Genomic DNA, 6,812 nt, shown 5'->3' with positions numbered 1-6,812 from the left:
CCTTAAGTGTTGTGATACCTCTCCTTAAGTTTCGTGGCATTCCGGATTTGTTTGGATACCGAAAATGCGTGATGACCTAGAGTGGTGACATTGGACGCATATTGGTGGTCTGAATAGGAAGTGGTTGATTTGCTTGTGTCGTAGAAGGAGTAGCCCCTGAGCTCACTTTGGTGATATTGACACTCTCATTAAGTCTCCGTGCCCCATCCCGAGTCGCTTCCTTGCATATTGACATTATGTTAGTACAAAAGAGCTATGCTGCAGGCATCGTTGCGGCGACCCGTTAACACACACTATCAAGAAAAAGCAGTGTATTTTAAAAATACACACATGGAGGTGGAAGAAAAAAGACCAATGCCCTTCACGAGATGTTCAATTGGTTCTACAGAGTTTTAGCAGGGAGAGAGACAAAGAAGACTAGAGAACAGAAGTTTGAAATGTAGAACAAGGAAAGTGGTTAGCTTGAGGCAATCACAATTATACCATGCCCTGAGTGCAAAAGATTGATTTTGGTGCTGGTTGCAGACAAGACAGTGTGATGTTTGGCGATGGGTGGAAATTTATTTATTTTTTTGTCACCAGCCATTTCTATTGTAAACATGCATTGTCATGCAAAGTAGCTTGTTAAGGCCACAATTATTAGTCCCATGGGTCATGTTTGGTCTATTTTGGAGTCTTTTTTAATTTTGAGTGATTTTATTGATTGTTTTTTTATAAAAAAAAGTTCTATATAAGTCAAAACTCACAACTCAAAGTTCATTTCTTGTTTGGACATTTTAGAAGATCCTCTTGAGCCCAAACATATACGCACTCATATCTTGCACAACATGGATGATACACAAGAGGACACCACTGCACACAACAATGACACTATTGGTCCACGGACAACACTGAAAATTCACAACCAATACCTCATACAAAATCCACCGCTTTAAATCCACATCCTTCGACTTCAAAGGATCAGAAAACCATGCGGTAGATTTTTGGTGATCTCCAGCCACCATATCATGCGAATCACACACCTCTGCCAGATCTTGGACAAATCGCAGCTCTAAAGAGACCCACGCAAGAAACATGACCTGGAGCTCAAGCAATGATAGCACCTGGAGATCAAGCAACGGCTGCACCTGAAGCTCAAGCAACCGCAACTACTCTATGAAAATTCCCCCCATGGGTCTAACAAAGGGTGATCAAAGTAATACCACTTGATCTTATTTTAGAAGCACGAGATGCCAAAATGAGGAAGAGAATGGGAGAGATTAAAAAGAAACAAGCACTTGACAGAGAAGCACAGATATTGCATGAAGGACAAAGAAGGTAGAGAGAGCAAGAAGAATGGCAGAGAGCCAAGGCTAAGAGGAGTGTTACCATGCACCGAGCGATTTTTTCTGAGCAAGGACAAACCCGAGCAAGGTTTTTCCCTTTTCAATCTTTTGCGACACAATCCCAAAAGATGCCTGTTGCAAAGACAAAAGATTGGACTGACGAAAGGAAGGGCGTAGAGTCATCTACTATAGCGCGCTGGCATGAGAAATAGCATGGGGTCAATGACACCCAGTCATTGATGACAGCATGGCCAAGCAGGTTTTGGGAGGGCTTGGTTAGATTTTTTTATTAATGTGCTGCCTATGCCGTGCAACATATGCAACCTCCTACATTGTTAGCTCAATTGACTTGAAGATGCACGTGTGGAGCAGCGAGAGTTCGAGTCCAGCTTGCTAAGTTTTTGGTTGGACAACTTGCAAAGGGCTAATGCTGCACCCGTTGGAATCTCGGCAAGATTGCAAAAAATATAATAATGAACCTATTAGTATATTGAACCGAGTAGTAGGCCAATTGAGGGTAAGCGAAAAGGGAGAAATTATGCCTCAATATAAAGAAAATTAGTGTAAAGCCCCAAAAAATAAGCTTAATTTTTCTTGAGCTTTCTCTTGGCAAATTCAACAAAAGAAATTTGTATGTTTGAAAAAAATGGTTTTTCTTGAACAGTTGAACCAAATAAGGCTAGTCGTTTTGAAAAAATCGACGGAAGGGAGAGTCTGTTAAAGACACCCGTTTTTTAATCAGATGTGGTGACATGCAGGTTGCCAAGCTCTCTCTCTCTCTCTCTCTCTCTCTCTCTCTCTCTCTCTCTCTCTCTCTCTCTCTCTCTCTCTCTCTCTCTCTCTCTCTCTCTCTCTCTCTCTCTCTCTCTCTCTCTCTCTCTCTCTCTCTCTCTCTTTTGCGTGACTTGCTACACGGTGCAGGCAAAGCATATGCGTGAGGAGGTAGGGAGGGGTTTGTTGCTCTATGTTGAAGCAATATAGTAGGTTTTGGGCAACTGGGGTGGGACAGGCTGTCTCCGTCTCTCTTGTCCATGTGCTAGTGAAGAGCATGCGAACATGGTCACATGTGCAAGGACTATGGACACGAGAAGGCGTGATGGCAGCTAGACGTCTAGGCTGCTGCAGGTGTAGCGAGTGTGTGAGCATGTGTGCACGATTTTAAGAAAATCGTTAAGAAAAGGGGATCTAAAGATGATCCCATTTGAGCAAAGGCCAAAAGTTGGCAGACTTTCAAGTGGGAGGGAGGATTTTGAGGCACCCTTCTCTTTGGCAATTGCAATTGCTTCTAGAGGCGGTGGGCGGCGGCTCTGAGTTCTTTGCTTTGTCTCTCCCTGTAGGGTCATGGGTAGCTGCTACTACTCTAGTTTCTCGCTACTCTCGTTACTCTCTCTCTCCCTTCTGTGTGCAATTTTTGCGTGTGTAACGCCTCTCAAATACTCGGAGACTTGTTCCCTATCCCTGCTTTCTTTCAGGAAGCAACTCCTCTTCTTGTCCCTTGAAACCCCCGCTACCTTTTTTTATGACCCCTCAAATAGACACACTGACATTGCCAAGCTCTCTCTCTCTCTCTCTCTCACACACACACACACACACACACACACACACACAGACACACACACATAGAAGAATGTCTCCTCCTCCTTACATTATCCCTTCCTCTCACTCTCTCTCTCTCTCTCTCTCTCTCAAGCTCCCCCCCTCCCCTTCCCTATGTTGTACTAACCTTACCCTCTCCTTGTACAATCATGGCCCCTGTCACCCCCATTGCCCCCACTATCCCTCCCCTTGCCGCCCTCCCTCCTTCTTCAACCTTGGTGTCTGCTCCTCCTCCCATCACATCTCTAAGCCGTGTCTTCCTTTGCACCCATCGACCACACCATTTTGCAAGATAATATACTAGCCTGATTAGCTGTGATGAATCATGCTCCCTCTTCTCTCATCACTAACAATCTTGCTCATCCCTCTCAATATGGTGAAGGAGGCAATTTCAGAATACCACTCAGTAACACCAGCTCGAATGATATTTGCATTGGTCCGAGGGTGTCTACATCGACGGAATCTCCATCGCTTACTACGACAACTCTTAGCTATGGCAAGCTTGATGGAGTAGGCAAGGCCGGCGCTCTCAACATCAACATCCCTCTTCTCCCTCTTGAAGCCCTGGAGATTGCACTCAACCACATGCTTTGTCCAAGCCACAGCTCTCTCTCTCTCTCACTCACTCACTCAGCTTGCCTGCATCGACTTCTGCACGCATATTGGCCAAAGTGGGTTGGAAAACTGATCACGCTCAAGCTACAATGTCTTGGTAGGAGATAAGAGGCGAGCACCTCTCTCTCTCTCTCTCTCTCTCAACTTGCCTGGTAGGTCACGAAATAGTGGCTTGGTAGGAGAGAGGAGGCAATTCCTCTCTATCTCTCTCTCTCTCTCTCTCTCTCAGTTTTTTTGAGAGAGAGAGTTTTTAAAAAAAACTGAGAGAGAGAGAGAGAGAGTTTTTTTAAAAAACTGAGAGAGAGAGAGAGAGAGGATCTGTGAGGCTTCGAGTTTTATCACGAAGAGTGCGCTATTCTACAATGAGAGGAGTCGAGTGAGGACTGCACCGAAGTCGATCTGTAAGCCGCCATCGTCGCTGCATGGGTCGATGTCGAAGAGGCCAGGCGTGAGGTCGAGGAAACGGTTCTTGACGTTTATACCTGTATCGGCATAGTAGTAAATTGGATGCCGATGGTTGACGATGAGCAGAATGAAGACGGTGTTGGGTGCTGTTGAAGGTGGTGAACGTGAGCGTGGAAGAGTCTGGCGAGTTACATGCGGGGAAGGTAGTAGGAGAAGGTGCTGGGCAGTCTCTACGATGCAGCTGTAATGGAAAGGCGAGGGGGCCGAGGTGGTGAACATGAGCGTGGAAGAGTCTGGCGAGTTACATGCGGGGAAGGCAGTAGAAGAAGGTGCTGGGCAGTGCTCTACGATGCAGCTGTAATGGAAAGGCAAGGGGGCCGCGGCTCAGACCCATGATTTTGGCCATGGCCTTGAGGCCGCCCTCTTTGTCACAACAACTCCGGTGGCATCGAACAAGAAGTCAAGCAGTGCGAGTGTTAGAGACGAGCTTGTTGACAAGCATGCCGCCGTCCTAGTATACTTTGAGGTAGGTGCAGACGGAGTTGTCCGACCTCGACATCTAATTGGAGGCGGTGCCTAGAAGATTGCAAAGAGGGGAGGAAAGACTTGTGGAGTCCACTCGGGGGTCAAAGATGGGCTGGTCTAGCTGCTCCAAGCACGAGTGGCATGGCTGGCATTGCAACCACTTAAGGTCGGCAGCTGTGTCCATTGTCATGTGAAAGGAGTGACCACAATTACAAGTCGCACATAGTAGTTAACGCTACCAAGCTCATAACCTGGAGACGAGCAGTAACGTTCAATGCATTCGATCTTGGAGCGCCTGTCTAATTAGCCAGCCTGTATTGTTATTTATTATGCATCGCTGCTTGTCTCCAGCACATCCCAACACCAACATTGCAGCGTGGCTACTTTGCTGAATGACGAATATAAGAACGGTGCTTATGTTGCTCGAAAACTTATCTTGTTTGGTCATGATATTGCAAGCGCAGGTGCACGCGTGCGCGGCTGAAACTAGAGCTACCAATCAATTTAATTCCTTTATATGTTAGGCCAGGAGATCATTAGTATTTGATAAAAACTCCCATGCATTTTGACTTCCATGGAGACTCTTCAAGATCACACTTCTTGAGGACTATATGTCCTTACCTTGACATTGTCCATGTGCAAAGGATTATGTGCCAAATTCTTCCATGGCGGGCGTACATCAGTATAGTGCATGATGCGTCAGGGATTTTTGACAATTTGGAACCCTGGTCCAATGTGATTTTCATAGACCAGCAGGCAATTGCAACGAGAGTAAAAGGAGGATATATAGCTAGATAGTGACAAAGAGAATGGCAGTAAGGAGTTTACAATGATTCTAGTCAGCGGCATGTTTGCATGGTTGGAGAGGTATGCATGCAACATGCTACTCTAGGATATGCCCACAAATTTTTCCAAGGGTGTGTTGGAACCACTCATGCACATGTGTCCGCACCCAGCTTTGTGCGAGGCAATTGTGACACATCTTAAGAGGCATATGTTTGGGATCTTCCCGACTGGGCCACACGATCAGACAGTAAGTAGAAGACAGTTTTCAATGGAGAGAGAGAGAGAGAGAGATGATATCCTTTCTCTGCCAGAGATTCCTTCTTTGCTTTCCTCTTCGTTGCTATTTCCTTCCATGCCGAATGGCAATGACTAGACGCCATTAAAAGGAAGGGGGGGGAGAGAGAGAGAGAGAGAGAGAGAGAGAGAGAGAGAGAGAGAGAGAGAGAGAGAGAGAGAGAGAGATGATCCCTATCCATTCTCACGTAGCACAGATATGGAGGTCCATGGGGCGGACTGAGGAGGAGGGTGTGAATCTCATCAAGGACAGGCTCACATCAAAGTCGACATTTGGTATCTCTTAACGCTCCTGAAGAAAATAGAGAGAAACATAGACACAAGCCCACTTCCTGTTGCCATGTGGCAGTTTTGAGAGACACCTCTCTCCATTAATATGTTTTAGAGTTATAAGTTTGCAAAAAATCCTTTCAACGTAAGGGCATCACACATTGGGTAAGTAATCTGGGTCGAGGCATGATGGACAAGTCAGTAGACTAGGAATCCCAAGCAGTCAACGAACTTAGAGCAATGCTCATATAAACATGGAAAATTTAAGAGAAGGTTTTTCTACTAAATTCCTCAAAAATTTGTAGGTTTTCTCACCTTCTACTTTGAATTTTGAAGATAAATCTCAGAATTTATAGATGGAAATATACTAAACCTAGATTTCTTTTGTTTATCAACATGGTTGGGTGAAAGAGAGCTTGCATGGGAAGAAGTTGTCCTAAGAAAGCGTTCATAACTTTATCCACCTTGAATACTCTTTTATCAAGGCGCTCCTTATAATCCCCCACCATTACCACCTCCCTTGACAAGTCACCACCAACTTTGGCAGCACCACTAACTTTCCCACACCCTTGATGGTAGGCTTCATATGATAGTTTGACACAAACTTTAATATATACCATGAAGTGGAGTTCTCAAAAGAGTGACCTCATTAATAGAATTATTTTCAAGTTCCCACAGTTTTCTCTAGAGTAACTTAAAAATGCATAGCATGGTATCGTACATCAACCCATAATAACTTGATGTAGAGTGAGAGAGAGGAGAAGAAGAAGAAGAAGAAGAAGTGAAGAGCTCCCATACTCTCCTTATTCATGAGATTAGTTTAGTGGAAACAACCTTACCTTTTTAGTGTAAAGCTCGTGGTTTAATCCTTCGATTGGGGGGCTGAAATTGGAGATGAATATCAACATGCCATTATAATGGTTCTAAGTGTTCTAGCCCATCAAAGAAAACACTCTACCCAAACCTTGTTCAAAGGGTTTTGTCGGTCAATGATTT

General features: G+C 45.0%; 1 pseudogene; it reads left to right on the top strand.

Moving 5' to 3' along the window:
- The first annotated feature begins 4,043 nt into the window (after nucleotides 1–4,043).
- LOC147452992 (uncharacterized) lies at nucleotides 4,044–4,769 on the top strand (annotated as a pseudogene).
- Nucleotides 4,770–6,812: the final 2,043 nt, after the last annotated feature.

This window comes from Adiantum capillus-veneris, chromosome 8 (assembly GCF_014529385.1).
Source record: "Adiantum capillus-veneris isolate H3 chromosome 8, ASM1452938v2, whole genome shotgun sequence".
Classification (NCBI taxonomy): Eukaryota; Viridiplantae; Streptophyta; class Polypodiopsida; order Polypodiales; family Pteridaceae; genus Adiantum; species Adiantum capillus-veneris.
Note: the sequence above shows the minus strand (reverse complement) of the source record. Positions and strands in the feature narration are given on the sequence as shown.